Here is an 18,141-nt window from a genome sequence, read left to right as displayed (position 1 = left end):
TTCTATTTCTTTGCTGACATTTCCTATTTTTTAATTGGTTTTTAATTGACTGTTCAAGCATATTTATGATATCTGCTTTAAAATTCTTGTCAGATAATTCCAACATGTGATTCATTTTGGTGTTGGCATCAGCTAATTGTCTTCTCTTATTCAAGTTGTATTATTTTTTCTTTTGATTCTTGATATGATGGATAATTTTTTTTTTTTTTTTTTTTTTTTTTTTTTTTTTTTTTGAGACAGAGTCTCACTTTGTTGTCCAGGCTAGAGTGAGTGCCGTGGCGTCAGCCTAGCTCACAGCAACCTCAAACTCCTGGGCTTGAGTGATCCTTCTGCCTCAGCCTCCCGAGTAGCTGGGACTACAGGCATGTGCCACCATGCCCGGCTAATTTTTTATATATATATCAGTTGGCCAATTAATTTCTTTCTATTTATAGTAGAGACGGAGTCTCGCTCTTGCTCAGGCTGGTTTTGAACTCCTGACCTTGAGCAATCCGCCCGCCTCGGCCTCCCAAGAGCTAGGATTACAGGCGTGAGCCACAGCGCCCGGCCGATAATTTTTTTTTATTATATCCTGGACATTTCATCTATTATGTTAGGAAAATCTAAGTCCTATTTAATTTCTTTTTAAAATTTTAATACAGAGTCACAATGTTTAGTTATAGCATGTGGGGCTTTTTCTACATCTGTGGACTGTGGTTCCAGTGTTACTTTAATTATCAGACTGTTTGTTTGTCATTTTGATCTACCTGCTATATCTGGTGCTCCAGTTGCTCCCACTATTCCCTGTGGTGCTGCCTCAGGGTATGAAGGATTTTCCTATGGTTGTAGGGTTTCTCCCAGTGGGAGAGGAGTACAGTGTGATTTCCTTTCTGGTGCCCCTACTCCCATAGTGTTTTTAGGTTGGGTAGGAGATTCTTGGGCCTACAGGGACACATATGCTTGCCAGACAGAGTCTCTTGCTATAAGTGGGTCCCTTGCCCACTTGCCCAACTGAATGTATTTTGGAAGAAAACAAGAATCTGAGTCCTTCTGAGACAAAAATACTTCCTAGACCAGGCTACTTGCTATGACTGCATCCCTTTTATAGGTTCTGCTTACACATTCCAGTGTCTCTAGGCAGGGTAAAAGAGTCTTGGTCCCATGAGAACTAAGAGGCTTCCTGGACAAGGTTACCTGCTATATCTGGTCTCTTCTGCCAGCTCTATTCACCTGCTTTTGTATCTTTTGGTGGATAAGGAGAGTTTCAGGCCTGGTAGGGAAGAAGAGTGTCTTCCCTGACTGCTTATTTCTGGCAAGACTCCCAGATGATTTCCCTGTATGGTGGTGTCAGTCTCCCCTCATGTTATCAGAGGCGTTTCTGTTTGGGAAGGAATGTCTAGATAGTCGGCCTTGTGTTGATAGGTTAGGGTTCAGAAGATGCTGGGTCTGGGTGGCCGTTCTCTGTTAGGTGGGGGTATACAAGATACCCTGTCACCACTGTGCTGTTCTTCCAGTCTTGGCTTCCTAAACTAGCTATTTGTTTTCTTATCATTTTTCAGAGTTCTCCCTTGGTTGTGTCTTGCACGATTTCTAGGGTGCGTAGTTGTCCTTATTAAAAAACAAGTCTGTAACCATCTTGTGAAGACCAGAAGTCTCTTAAGCTACTTTTTAGAATGTATTGACATTATTTAATAATTCGTGAAAATAATTTTCTAAAAGAGTAGTTGGATTATTTATTTTGAAGTAAATAAATAATGTTTAAATTTATTCTAGTTTAAACCTGTTTTAAAACCTAAATACTTATTTTTTAAGTCCACATCATTCTGTAGCTTCTTCTAGAGCTTTCTAAGATTAAAGAGTGGTCTTATTACTAGTTATGGAAATAACAATATCAGAGATTCACAAAGTTATGAAGAGTGTGTGACTAGATAGTACTGTGGTCATGGCACTGAGACTCAAGTTTATATCTAACTAGCTATCTTTGTCCATTTTCTTTTGCTATAACTATGTAGCTCATTATTCTGGAGGTTGGAAGGTCCAATGGCATGGGGCCAGCATCTGGTAAGAGCCTTCTTGTTGCATCATGACATGGTGGGAGGTATCACATGGTGAGACAGAGCAAATGAGCCACAGAGAGTTTGCTTTTATAATAAATCAACTCCCATGACAGTGACATTAATCCATTCATGAAGGCAGAATCTTTATTAATCCATTAGTCTGTTTACAAGGGTGGAAGAATTCAGTTTCCAACACATAAACTTTTCAGAGACATATTCAAGCCACAGCATTAGCTTAATAAATGTTTCTTTCCTTATATTTTAATTTTATAATTTTATACATAGCCTTTAAAAAATCTTCATAGATATATTAGAAAATATTCACCTGGAAATCTTCAGTATGCATGTGATGTGTTTTAAGCTGGATCTATCTGGTGGAAGTGTGAGCCTATAAAACATGGTTTGAAGTCAGACTTTCCTTGCCTCAAATCTAAGTTTCTCCTCTTATCATTAATAAACCTTGAAGAAACTTCTTAATCTTTTTGATTCTCACTTTTCTTATCTATAAATTGAAGTTAATGTTTACTCCATCATGTCATTGTAGTGGTTAGCCAGAAAAACACTGCAAAAACAACTAGAATTATTCCTGACACATAAAAGACACTCAGTAATAACAGTCAGTAATGATATATAATTCTCATTATTGTTATTGATATAATGGTGATGATGATAATAATGATAAAAAAGAATAGAAGGAAGATAGAAAAGCTTCTTCAAAAATATTGAGGTATAGAAATAAAATATTCTAGCCTGGCAAATCATAATAGCTAGAGCTAATTATGTTAGTGTGGATGAGAGATATGAGAAAACTGGAATATATAATGAGAAAAGGTATAGGTTATAATAAATAAAGCAAAGGGAAATAAAAAGAATTTTATAGATTAAAATCAAAATATTCTCATTAGCATTCACTTTCTGTATAAGGGAAGAAGAGGGGAAATCATACCAAAAATTCAAGAGGAAGAAAAAATATAAATTGAACACATTTAAAATATCTACCAATTCTTAGCAACAACTAGTTAGAAGCTAAGAATGAATCACTGGCTCAGCTTTATAAATTGTGGAAACCTCACACATATCTTGTTAACCAAAGGTCTCAAAAAGAGAAAGACACCGCCATCTTGGAAGAGCTGAAACATTTAAACAATATTTCCAGTAAATAAGGAGCTGAAATTTAAACTCTGATAGCAAATGTAAATGGAGGAAATAACAATTCACATCTGTGGCTGCTGCCAGAGATCACATCCAAATATTCTGTAAATAATACACACTAAAAATTAAATGGAACATTAGAAATCATTTGATCTAATAGAGTTATTTTACTGATAAGGAAACTGAAGCTAAAAATATGTGATGAAAAATGTTACATTTCCCATTGATGCAAATTACTGAGGGAAAAGAAAAATAAAACCAAGCATAGCACCTTATTTCTGGAATCAGATCCATTGATAATATGAATTACAGGATACCATTTATATTAATAGAAGTAGTAATATGGATGTATCAATCATGCTGATACATGTGCCCAGAAAGTAGACTGTAAATAAATTCTATTCTGAAAGATAGACTTTCCCCAGGGTAAAATCAAACAAAAAGTACTTTGCAGCTAACTTCTTTGTAAAGCAAATAATTATTTCATACTGTGATAAATATATTCTAAATGATCTCTTTTAGAATGTTATTTTTTGGTAATTATCCATTAAACAAATATGTTGGTGTATGCAATACATGTTGGACACGGAACATATATAAATGTGTGTAGTCTTTCCTGACAAGTAGCTTAAGGATTACTCAAAAGAAATGATAACACCATTAATTGTAATGTTTAATCCTTATGCCATTTCCTTAACAAAGACTAAAACAAATGCTAAAATGATGCTGTAGACATAGTGATTAGAAAGTTTTTCCAGAGGAGATGGTACCCAAGTATGGAATAAAGTACAAGTACTTTGGTGGTAGAAATGGAATGAGAAAGTTGTTCCAGACATGAGCAAAAGTACAGTGATATGGAAGTAAATTGTATAAATAATCCAAAAATTGGGCTCAAGTTGTGGGGATTCAAGGTTTATGGGATTAGAAGGCTGTTTTCATTAGAGATAATGCTGAAATTATAGGTTAAAGCCAGGATTTAAAGATGTTTGATGCCATATTTAAGAGTTAAGATTTACCCTAAGTACAAAGAGAAGACATAGCTGGTTTGTGAGCAAGAAATGGCAGTCTGATTTTTGGGTTTGGAGGACTGCTGACAGTTACATAATGGATTGATTGAGAGGGTAGAAATTGAAGAGTCTATTCGGAAGTCTATGGAACAATTCAGAAAGTATTCAGAAATGATAGAGATCTGAATTCAAATAGCTTCTGTGGGAATAAGTGGGAATGTGTGGCAAATCATGTCATAAAGAAAGTAAAAATATAATGTATAGAATGGGAAAGAATATTTGCACATCTGTTAAGGGACTTGTATCAAAAATATGTAAAGAACACTTCAAATGCAATAACAAAAATGATAAATAACCCAATTAAAAGAAGAACAATTTATCTGAATAAAAATTTCTCCAAAAAAGACATACAAATAACCAATGATCACATGAAAAGATACTTCACATATTTAGTCATTATATAAACAGAAATTAAAACCAAAATCAATGAGATAATATTTCATTCCCACTAGAATGGCTATTAATGGATACTGTTTTGGGGGGAGGTGATGAAATATTCTAACTAAAATTGATTGTGAGGGTTGTTACACAACTCTATAAACATACTAACTATACTCTATTGAATGAATTGCATGATATTAATTAAATCTCCAACAAAACTACTTTTAAAAGGAGTGGGTATATTTGAGTGATATTTTAGAGTTAAAATTGGCAGAATTAATAATTCATAAACTTATTGTGTTAATGAATAAAGCTTTCAATAAAATTTAATCCTCTGTTTAATCCTTTGTATGAGTGTGAGCATAGCACTGCCATTATCTGTAATCAGATGGAAGAACATGTTGGGAGAAAGTATATATTTCATTTCAGACATGTTGAGCTGAAGTTTTGGTTTCTTTGATCTCTTGTGGTCACTTATGACATCAACAACTTTGAAGAGGTTCTGGAAAAACTGAATATTCACATGTAGAAGAATAAAACAAGATCACCATCTTTCACCATATATAAAAACCAATTCAAAATAGATTAAAGAGTTAAATGTAAGACCTGAAACTATAAAATTACCAGAAGAAAATATAAGGGAGATGCTGTATAATGTTGGTCTGGACAAGGCTTTTTTAGATAAGAACTAGAAAGCATAGCAACAAAAGCAAAAGTAGATAAATGTGATTACATCAAACTAAAAAGCTTCTCTACAACAAAATAAAGAACAGAGTGAGGAGACAACCTACAGAATAGGAAAAAATATTTGCAAGTTATGCATCTGACAAGGAGTTAATATCCGGAATATAGGAGAAACTCAAACAACTCAATAGCAAACTAATAATTCAATTAAAAATGACTAAAAGACTTCAATAGGCATTTCTCAAAAGAAGACATACAAATGGTCAACAGGTATCAAGTATATGAAAAATCACTCAACATCACTAATCATCAGGGGAATGAAAATCAAAACCACAATAAGATATCACCTCATTCCAATTAGAATGGCTATTACAAAAAAAAAAAAGAAAAAATAACAAATACTGGCATAAATGTGGAGAAGTGGGAACCATTATATACTGTTGGTGACAATATATTATACTAATGTAAGCCATTATGAAAAATAGCATGAAGGTTCTCAAAAAATTAAAAATAGAACTACTGTTATTTATTTATTTTTATTTTAATCTCATTGATTTATTGATTCATATATTTTAAAATTTGTTAATATTTTTAATGTCCTAGAATTCTTCTTACTATGGTAAATCTTTCATAGTTACTTGAAAATAATGTATATTCTCCTCTTTGAGGTTGAAGTGTTCTATAAATATCAATTAGGTCACATTGGTTGATAGTATTATTCAGGTTGTCTATATTTTTACTAAGTTTCCATCTAATTTTATTTATCAATTAATGAGAGTGATATATTGATTTGGCCAACTATAATTGTTGATTTGTTTATTTTTACATTTTTAAATCAGTTTTTAATCATTTTTAAATTTGCTTCACATTCTTTACAACTATTTTTTAGTTGGCTAAAAATTAGGGATAGTTTTATATTCTTTATGAATTAAACTCTATATCATCATACAATGCCCCTCTTTATACCTAATAATATTCCATGTTTTAAATCTACTTAGTTATTAATTTAGCCATGTCACTTTTTTATTATTAATCTTTACATGGAACATTTTTTCCTATCTTTTTATTTTTATCCATTTTATGTCTTGACATTTAAATTGTGTTTCACATAGCATATATTTGGTCTTGCTTTCTTATCCAATGTGGAAATCTCTTCCTTTGAATTGAAAGTATTTAGAATATTAGCATTTAATGTAATTATTGATATTGTTAATCTTAATTCTACTTTGCAAGGTGTTTTCTATTTATATGTCTGTTCTTTGTTCCCTTTGTTATCTTTTCCTGACTTCTTTTGGATTAATTTTCTGCATATTCCATTTTATTTCTACTATTACCTTATTAGATGTGTCATTTTTAAATTTTCTGTGGTAACAGAGTTTGTCAACCTTACCACCATCAGCATTTTTTAGTTAGACAATTTTGATTTTGTTGTAAGAAACCTGTCTTCTGCATTGTAAGATATATAACAGCATTCCTGGACACTAAAACTACTTGGATTTCTCTCAACATTTTAGATCTCTTGTTATTTTATTTTTTTAATTTTGAGAAATTCTTGGCCCTTACTTTTTATATTTTTTCTTCTTCATTCTTTTTCTTTTCTCTTTCTTGAATTCCAGTTACTTATATGTTATTTTGTATGCTATGTTTCAATGGCTATTGGATGCTCTATTATATTTTTCTCAATTTTTTGTTCTTTGTGGAAAATCAACAGTGTGGATAATTTCTATGGACCTATCTCTAAGTTTTCTGAGTTTTCTTAAGCTGTTTTCTGTCAGCTGATAATTCTATTGACAGAATACTTTATCTCTGATATGATAAGGGGATTTTCCCTAGCATTTTCATTTGGCAGTTTCTTATAATTTCCATCCTTTACTACATTTTTCATTTGTTCATTAATATTTTCTAGATTTTTAAAACTATATCCTTAAAAACATTAATTGCAGTTATACAAAAATCTTTGACATATTTGATATATCAACTATGAATGAGATTGTTTTTATTATTTGATTTATCTTTACAGTAAGTTATATTTTTTGCTTTTTAGTCTTTTTCAAAATGTTTGATTAGGTATTAATTATTATAAGAGAAAAACAGAGGCTAAACGAACTAGTATTTACACTAGAAATGGGTATGATTCTTCATCTCGCAGCCATTAATATAGTGGGTTGAGTAAATTAGCAGATTTCTGAGATTGATCTTTTTGTTATTTCTATAGTCACCTTCAGTGCAGCACAGACTTCAGTTTCTTTCAGCACTGAGGAGTTATTCCCAATATTCATGTTCTACCATAAGCTTTTAGCAATGTATGAATGCTTGTACCATAAGGCTCTGTTTCTCCACATTTTTGGTCCTCCACCATTAGTAGACTGTGATGGCTTAATATTCTTATTACTTGATGGAAGGGGCTTATATCAATGTTGCAGGGTCTGGGGTTGAAGAGGGGTTCTCTATTCTCTTGTCTCAGCCTCAGTCTTAGTGTCTGTTTACTTGGCCCTTGAGGTTGGAGGTTTTTCTATTTGCATGCCCTGACCCTTGCCAGATTCTACCTTGTGTCTGTTTTGAGCTTTGAGCAGGAGACAGCTTCTTACCCCACCCCCAATAATAAAAAACCTCTAATATTTCCTAGAATTGAGAAAGAGATGACTTATTTAGACAGAAGGTGAGCTATGCAATTTATCACAATCCCTTCCATTTACCTAATGTATGACTAGGCTCTCAACATTGGCCTTATTCTCTCACTTATTTTACCTGTTCCATCCTTTCTGGGAATATGAGTATAGAACCCCAGGTATAGGTAAATTCATACCACTCTGAAATTTCATCAAGAGCCACCATGTCTAACACCGTCCCATTATTAAAAAAAATACATATACATATTAAAAGATAAATTCTGGCATAATTTATGTTTATTCTACTAGTTATGTAGAATTTTGAAAAATGTTCTAAATTCTAGTTACACCAAGTGTCTATGAATCATTGGATAACTTAATTTCTTGGAACAAAGTTTCCTCATTTTCAATGTAATTCTGTTAAAAAATCAGGTATAGTTTTGTCCAAGTCACCGTGTTGATCCAAAGATGAATCAAATGCAATATTTTCCCCCAAAGGAGTTTGTACTCCAACCTCAAGAATATTTGATCAATATCTAAGGTCCCTCTATGTTCAAAAATTATATGATTCAACATCCTTGTGTTCAAGAAAAAAAATTCCTTAAGTGAAAACATAAATAAAATTATTTAACCACACTAGATAATATTTGAAGTTAATAATAAATAAAATACTGTTTAATTCAGCCTGACAGAATTCTATTGATTTTAGTGTATATGAGGAATTTGATTTGTGCTCCCTTTGTCTCTTTTGATTAATAGAATATCTCAGTTTATCCAAAGATTCAGTCATCCAAGATCTTCTTGTGTATTCCATTTCAAATAAATTGAAAGTTTGTGCCAGTGAAGCTTGGTTTAATAAATAAAAGAATCTCTAAAAGTTAATTTGGAATACAATATAATACCTTTGGACTACAGATAATAAGTACTTTTTAGTATTATTAGACATATTTCACAAAATGATCACGTCTCAAGTCTCATTTCAGTTTGAAAGAAAATAGAAAGTGTTATGAACAATCACAAGTTTATTATTTTTTCTACAACTTTTGTAAGATTTCTTTTTAGTAGTTTGTCCTAAAATTTTACAATAGCATTTGTTACAATAGCAGATATGAAAATGACTACTAGTCTGGTTAAATGCTTATAATTATCATGATGCATTGAAATATAATTCATATTATTAATAGTTAAATAAATTATATATCTCAATAAAAAAATAATATCCTATTTTATTTAAAAAGTTTTTCTCAAATGACTATGCATTGACAAAATAATCTATACAGTATAATGTAAGTTTATTATAAAACCTTGTATGGGTGTGTGTGTGTTTGGTGAGAAAGTGCATGAATGTGTTTCTGCATATCTATGTATCTTAACTCTGCTTATCTTGGGAGTACATGAAGTTGTGAGTTGTTTTTGGACTCTGAGAGTTTTTTTCTCCTAACCCAACATATTCTGTCACCAACTGAGTTTCCTGCATTTGCTTTTCTGACACTAAATACCACAGGTTTAAGGGCTCAGTCCCACATGACTGCCCTCACATCACACATTAGTCACAAGTCCCAGGCCATCCACACTTCTGAACAACTGGCTATAAATCAGGAGTCAGCAAGACCCCTCCTCAGTTTTGATAATTTGCTAGAACAGCTCACAGAACTCAGGTAGACACTTGACTTATGTTTACCAGTTTATTATAAAGAATAAAAATAAATAGCCAGATGAAGAGGCCCAGAATGTGAGGGCCAGAAGGGTTCCAAGTGCAGGAGCCTCTTACACTGTGAAGCTGATGTATGCTACCCTCCTGACATATGGTTGTGTTTGCCAACTCAGAAACTCTCCAAACCCTATTGTTCATGGGTTTCTGTGGAGGCTTCTTTGTGTAGACATGCTTGATTTAATCATAGGCCATTGGTAATTGATTCAATCTACAGTCTCTCTCTGTTCCCTGGCGGTTGGAGTTGGGGCTGAAGGTTCCAAGCTTTTAGTCAAGTTTTGGCCTTTATGGCAATCATCCCTAATCCTAAAGCTATCCAGGGGCCCAGCCCACCAAGAATGCCTCATTAGAACAAAAGATACTCCTATCACCCTTATCATTTGAGAAATCTCAAGGGGTTTAGGAGTTCTGTGCCAGGAACTGAGGACAAAGACCAAATATCTTTCTATGATATCACATTCTCTAAATTGTCTTCTTAAAATTATAGCATATGTAATTGTGTGTATGTGTGTGTAGCTTTTGTAAAATCAAAAATAATTTAACTTATAAAATCTATCTAGCAAAATATAGCCTTCATATAAAATATTTGTTTATTTCAATGAATGATTCTGAACCAAACTATTCCTTAAGAAATGTTTAAAATATATCAGAAGGCCTTTCATGCAGATTTTACCAGGTTAACATGATCTCTAATGTGGAATAATTTCATGGCCATATAACCACCACCTACGCACTCCTACTTCAATCTCACCACCACCACTGTCTTTGCCACAGAGGTTGAATTATCAAATAATACTCATAATTCACATAACATAGATTTATCTTTAAGTTAGTTTTCTGCTTGGGACAGGATGCAAAAGAAACATGAACATTTAAAATAAACCTTGAAAAGCTACATGGTCTGAATGTTTGTGTCCTCACAGAATACATATGTTACAATCCTAAGCCCCAAGGTGATGGTATTGGGAGATATGGCCTTTGGGAGGTGATGTGATCATGAAGTTACAGCCCTCATGAATGAGATTAACTAATTATTGGAATTAATTAGGAGGCCCAGGGGAGTGTGTTCTTCCCTTGCAAAATGTGAGGACACAACTAGAAAGTGCCATCAATGAAACAGAAAGCAGGCCATCACCAGACATCAAATCTACCAGCACCTTGATCTTAAACTTTCCAGCCTCTAGAATTGTAAGCTATAAATTTCTCATGCTTATAAAATTCCTAGTATATGATATTTTGTGATAGCAGCTCTAACAGACTAAGACAAAAAAGCAAAATAATTCTACATAAATCTCACAAATGTCAAAAAAGATTTTATTATGATTTGTTTTATTTTTAATCTCCTATACTTGATGAAAAATCTCTTTAAAAATAAGGATTTTCTGACTTTTGTCTAGTAAGACTCTATTCCAGCTGTGTGGTTGCTCTTCTATCTTTTCAGTGACAACCAATCTAGCCCATTTCAGGTCTTTTCAGTTATGGCTTCACCTGGTCAACCCAATCAACAAAATAAAATTCTGGATCCCACTGAAAAGATATTTTTTTTTTTTTATTTTAGAAGGCAGGGAAGGGACTAAAGTGTGATATTCATAATTATTTTCTATTTCTTCTTAATTGTTATTTTAATAACCAAATTTGGGTTAAGATAGCACAAGTTTCAGTTAAATTCAAATGTTTAGTTCAGATTAGAATTTACATTTATGAAGTAGCTAATTTGCTTAATTTTGGTGACAAAAAAATTTAAAAAGACATAATTTTGCCCTCAAGAAACTTATAATCTACTAGATGACCAAATAACATCAACATAATATTAATACAGAAGAAATAAAGATCATAGACTAATATGTATCAATTTCATAATTTATAAGGTAAATTTATAAGATTACTTGGTCTTATACTAAGTAGACCATCTATGGGATGAAATAAAAGATAATTACCTTTCTGGAAGAGCTTGGACAATGATTCAGAGTGTATGACGTTCTTTGAGAGGACAAGAACTGAGAAACTGGAAACAGAAGGAGAGCATCGGCCTCTTCTGTGTGAGTAGAAAGTCAGTCTAGGCAACAGATGGAAGAAGCATCAATGAGGTTGGTCCTGGGTAAGTCAAAAGAGAACAGATCTTAGATTCCAGGGTGATGTGACAAGGATAGAGAGGCCAGTTTATTTATACATGCCCTTGGCTACTGTCAAGATTAGTTGGGGATAGTTATATTGAAACACTCAAATGTTTAGCTTCATGAGGTCACTGCAAATGTTAGGTCATTTACCTTCACATCTCCTTAGCTTTCTTTTAAAACGTTGGTTGATAAGCTGGTTTAAATAATTTCAACAGTACTAAGAAAAGCACCCCTCAAAACACACACACACATACACACACACAAAGAAACACAAAAGCTCTTTGCATGTGGTCTTTGCACAAAGTGATGTGTTTCCACTGTGGATTATGAGAATGTTTACTTGAATTCTGGGCCCAAATTACCAAGACTACTGAGAAGAAATTTCAACTCCAAAATCTGGAGCAGGCAGCACAGCTGTGACGCCAAGTTTGTGGGGCTTATTAGGGCAGCAGCTGGGCATGGGCTGAACAAAAAGATAATTCCAGTGCTTTGGAGGAAAGAGTGTGATGAAAAGCACAGCTTCATCTTTTCTCAGTGAAACAAGAAAATAAGTTTTAAAAAATCGCTAAGCGATCAGCACTTTAAATAACAATGTCATATTAAGGCACTCGGAAAAGTTCATGTTCTTCATCTCCCCCACATTCATTACTGTCATTCATGGAACATTGTTAAGTTGAAGTTTTGGTTCCCACTGATCTTTAGACTGGGTGGTACAGTAACTTAAATTATATTTCAATTTATTGAGAAAATTTAATTAAAAATAGGAAAAACAAATAAAGTCAAACTGTACAGTATAACCTTTAGGAAAAAGGAACTAGGGAATTTGGCATTTCCTATGTGTTCCTAACATTGGACCTTAGGGAAAAATGCTGAAAACAGACTCTGGGAGGGGGAAGCAGAAATCCTATGATAAAAACATATTAAAGTTTACCTCGGTTCAATGATCTCTCTTCATGTTCCATTGCAGGATGTCCTGCCTTCGAGTGAATATCAGAGAGGTCTTGAGAAAAAAAATTTAAAACACTTCCATGTGATGTTAAAAATGCCATGGAGTATGAGGCATAAGAACTGGGGTGGTCTTATTAAATCCTGTATATCAGATAGAGCTTTATTTATTGTCTTATACCTCCCTTTTCTAAATCCTGTCTATATTTTTCCTACTCTTCAACTATTAGGACCCTTACACTTACTTGAAAAAAAATCAGCACAAAAATATGAATTTAATTCTTTCAAAGAAGTAATAAAAATCAGAATATTTTTATTTGTATAAATAGATTTATTCATTTTATTGAGGTGTATGAGCAACCTCGTTTTATGAGAACTGATTGTTTGTATATATATATATATGGAATGATGACTGTATGTTGCATCTGAGCATGACAAAGTTTCTAAATATTAACTGATAGCCAATGGCAGAAACCTACATCCTGGCCAGGGTAGAGGAAGAGGAGATTTATTCAGGACCCAGATGGTCTCCTGTCCTGATAGCACATACGTAGATGTATTAGGCGAACTACTTTCACAAGTACTACTGAATTCAGGAAAAGTATACTTGATAATTATATATTATGAGATATATTTAGTCATAGGTTACATGCATTAGATGAAAGATATGTACAGAGGTTGTTAAATGCCAATAAAAATATGTATAATACTTGGAAATTGGCAAATGAGATCACTGGGCATCCTTTCATTGGAGTGATGAGTCTTGCCTAGCAGATCCTTGGAGAAATATCTGATTCTATAGAGGTATGCATTTTCTATTGACTTACTATAGCTAGACTATTTTATACCTTTGTAGGAATAGAAGTAAATTTGTGGAAAAAATAACAGAAATACCAATATTCATTGCATATAGTAATGTGAATAAATTTTGTCAAGTAGAGATATAATTTATTTCTACCCTGTAGAAAAGATAAGCCCAAATATTACATTTATGCCATGTGGAACCTTCACTAGTTTTGCCTCTATTACTTAATTTATTTTCTTGTTTCTGACTGTCCACCTCTGGCCTCATCATCTTTAAACTAATTTTATTAATGTCTTACTGGTTCCCATATATATAAGTTTACTAGGGCTGCTATAACAAAGTATGACAGACTGGGTGGCTTAAACCATAGAAATGTATTATCTAACAGTTCTAGAGGCTAGAATTCCTAAAAGAGCTGTCAGTGAAGCTGCTTTTACTGAGGCCTTGTGACCAAATTTTCACACTTGTCCCTGAGGCTGCAGAAGAAGAATGAAGACAAGTGGTTTGAGGAAAAGGAAAGAGAAGTTTATTAATTTGCCAGCAAATGAAAAGGTTTGCAGACTCCCATCTTAAAATACCAACATCCTCTTTCTGAGCAGAAATACAGAGTTTATAAAGGTTCTGATTAATCCCATCTTCAGCTGAGATAATCCTGTGACTCCCACCCAGACAATTCCATTTCCTATGGAACAAAGAACAAAGGACACTGTCCTGCCCTTCCTGATCACTGGCCTGAGGCAAGGATGTAGGTTTTAGTTCTCCAAAAGGGTGAAGACGTTTTGAAGAAACAGAAAATATTGTTATTCTTTTTCAGGTCATTTTCTGTGTGACAGCCTTTCTCTTGGCTTGCACGTGGCCTTCTTTTCCTCCCTGTATTTTCATGTGGTCTCCCACCTGTGTCTCTGTGTGCCCTAATTGCTTTTGCTTATAAAAATACCAGGCATATTGGATTAAGGTATACCCCAATGACCTCATTTTAACTTAAACTACCTATTTTAAACCCCTATTTACAAAAAGAGTCACATTCTAAGATACACAGTGATAGGCCTTCAATATAAGTAGTTTTGAAACAAAATTCAGCCCATAACACCACTATTACTTATAATGCATTGAAGAAAATTTCTGAGAAAGTCTCATTTATTTTTTGCAGGGGAGTCATTATATGTTTGTTTTTTGTTTTTTTTAATATTGTAATTTAGCAGGAGAGGTAGAAAGCATATGCTGGAGATTGTTAAGTCAGGTCCTGTCTCTTGACTACAGAAAAGTAAGCTCCCACTCTAATGGAAAAAGTATGCAATTTAACATTTTTTTCCCTCATTGCCTTTGTCTGTGGTTAACATATATTGTTAACATCAATTTTCTTGATATGCAGTGATCAGGTTTGGATGAAATCCCAGAACAACCAAAAATCTCCAAAAAGATTATGAAATTGTTTCCTCAAGGACTACATGGAAAATAAATCCTTAGGCTGGAAAGAAAACCCTGACCCTTAAGTTACAAATAACCTTCAATTCTTTCTTTTCTTAACTATGAGAGGACAAGCAAGGCAGTCAAGGGAAGGAAATCTGATGTGTGTTCTGATAACAGACTAGCTCTCTGTGGAATTCTTATAGTTGTCACTTTACGTTATCTTCCTTTATTAAAGCTAGCTTTATTAAGGCCTGCTGGGACCAATATTGGTTGGACTGGCTGCTCACCTTCTCCAGGAAATGAAGCTGATTCTGGAGGGCTGATGTATAGTGGGGAGAGGAATGAGAGAAATGAGGACAGATACTGAGCTTACTAGGCTCAACTCCTAAATTGGAAGAGAGAGCAAGATTCAGCCTAATGGCACACACACTTGTCAGAATTTGACACTGCTCATATAGATTGTCTTTATGTTGAAAACTTGGCATATAGTTCTGCTCATATTAAAGATTAGTCATTTGAAATTATTATGCTTAATTATTTATTGAATATAAACACAGCAGAAAGGTAAAATTTAAGAAATTTCCTACAAGTATCTAAAAAAATTTTAATGCCAATAAAAGGAACAACAACAACAAAAAACACTGTGATACACCACCACAAAGAATGGTTTTACCAGTCTTACTCCTAAACTGTTGAAACTTTCTAAAGTGGCCTTAAATTTCCCAATAACAGCATACCAAATTGTTGAAAAGATGATACATGCAAAAGAAACTAGGACAATTTAAAGGCTTTTAAATAAAATATATTTTCCCTACAAATTTAAGTTGGGGAGCTCCTCTACATATACTCTCCAGGTTATTTGCAATCTATCAAGCAATTACTAAATGTAGATTTACTCTGCAATGAACCAAATGACTCACTTTCACTCTCATTTACTCTCTGTAAGCCTCAGTTTCTTTACATATTGAGTAAGAATAATGGCAAAATCTTCCATACAGGGCTATTAGAAAGATTTGATTTATTAACCTGGCCCACAGAAGTGCTCAATAAATGGCATATTTCCTACATAAATAAATATGTACATTTTTATTATGGACAGCCAGTGCATCGATATAGGCAATGGAGTGCTATGCTTAAATTTTTATTTTATTAAGATAACTTAGGCATCAGTTTGCATGATTGGGGTTGATACGAATAATAGAAGCCATAGAAATGTGGTGGAAAGACATATTGAATTGCAATATTCCGGACGAAAGATTATGAAGCCCTAATTTAAGGCCGTAAAGGTAGAAAAGAAGAAGAAATCATACCAAGAAAGATGTTAAGAATCTAAAATTGTCAAAAACTGATCAGAGAATGTTAGGGTAAATGGAGAGATCAAAGAAGTCAAAGATATGTCTGTATTTCTAGAATGTAAAATGGAGAATGGAAATAGGTATGGAATGGAATTACCTTACAGGTTTTTATTGAGCTGCCTTTCCCCTAAATCTTTGGCTATTTTTATAGCATAAAACATACAGCAAAGAGATGTTTTTTTACAATATTAATCAAAATACATCATTAATCAACTTAAATCTCTAAAATGAGTCCCATTGCTTTTAAGATAAAATCCCCAATCCCCCCATAGTCTAGGATTAACATGACTGAGTTCCTGTGCTCTTATCTCTGAGGTAATTTTATGCCACACAACTCCTCCATTTCCATGCGCAAGACACATAGCTTTCTTTCCATTTCTAAATCACAGTGAGCACTTTTCTAACGCAGGCTTTCCTATCCACTGTCCTTCTGCCCAGAAGTTATTCTTAACATGACTGGCTGACTCTTTTCCAACTGAGTTCACTTTAAATATTGTCTCCTCAGAAAAGACTTCCCTGGCTACACAATCTAATGTAGACCTCAACTATTTTTTTAATCATAGTAATATATTCATTTTTCTGGCAATCATCTCTTACAATATGTTAAAATACATGTATTTACCTGTTTAATTGTTTTTTATATCCCACTTCCAAATATTTTCAATACCATGAAGACAGGGGCTATGTCACTTTGCTCTACCCACTGTGTACCCAGCACTTATCAAGGCATCTGGCATGTAGAAGGCAGGTAATACATGTATCTTCATGAAAGAGTGAATCTCTAGTAGCACACAGAGAAATTTGGACTGACAGATGTCATAACCCTCCTTTGTAGTTGATGGGAAGATACTATAAGAAAATTATCCTGTTGTCATGGATTTTGCAAATATTATTCTCAGTAATACTTTCTCTTTTGACATTGTGGCAGGAGCACTAACATTTTAGGGCAGGATAAGAAGAGGAATTAGACAAAGTCTGTTAATTCTTCATCAGCTATGTAGATTATGAAACAGGGGAGACTGCTACGGAAATATAGCTCATAAGGATGAAGCACCAAGAGTGTAGACTAGCTTGAGAAGTCAAAGCAAGGCAAGGCCAGAAGATAGAAGCTACTAGATATTTATATTAATTCCAGAGGTATTTCACCAGACTAACTACTTGATAAAATTTCTATGCAAATCTTTTCTTCTAGGTTGATTGGATCTTCAGAGTAGGTGTGTTTGGGAGGGTGGGATGTATGTGCACATGTATGTAAACTAAAAAATCTAGCAAGAAAGAATGGCTTTTTACCAGTATGGCTTTTTACATTTCAAGCTGTTTAATACAAAGGCCTTCCACTGTTCCCAAAAAAATCCTATTAAAGACATTGTCATTAATGCTGTCCCAAGAGTCCTGGGTAGTGGCAATTGGCAATGCTTAATCACTGTAACTCTGCCTGAGCTTTGATATTTTAGATCCCTTGAGGAAAAGAATATACTGATATGTCCATGTTTTTAAAGATAGGCATGGTATATGTTTTAAAGATTTAACATACGAAAGTATTGTCTTTAAAGTTATTGTGTTGTCATAGACTCAACATGCATATTCTTAAAAATAAAACAAAACCTAGATTGTAGTGCTCTTTGACAAGAAATTTAAATAAATTTACATATCAATTTTAATATAAAATTTTAGTCTCTTAGATACTCTATCCGTCTCAACTCAGAGCCCTCTTAAACTACATAATTGTGAAGACTCTTCTATTGCCATCTGCCATGAAGACAGTATTCACTGGAAAAGAACCAGATGTGGTAAACACATTAACATGTGTGCCATTGTCAAATGCTGCTGTTCTAAGGCGTGTAAGTGACATGGCAATTAATGCCTGTG

Source organism: Microcebus murinus, chromosome 8 (genome assembly GCF_040939455.1).
Source record: "Microcebus murinus isolate Inina chromosome 8, M.murinus_Inina_mat1.0, whole genome shotgun sequence".
Lineage (NCBI taxonomy): Eukaryota > Metazoa > Chordata > Mammalia > Primates > Cheirogaleidae > Microcebus > Microcebus murinus.
The sequence above is the reverse complement of the archived record's forward strand: the minus strand, read 5'-3'. Positions refer to the sequence as shown.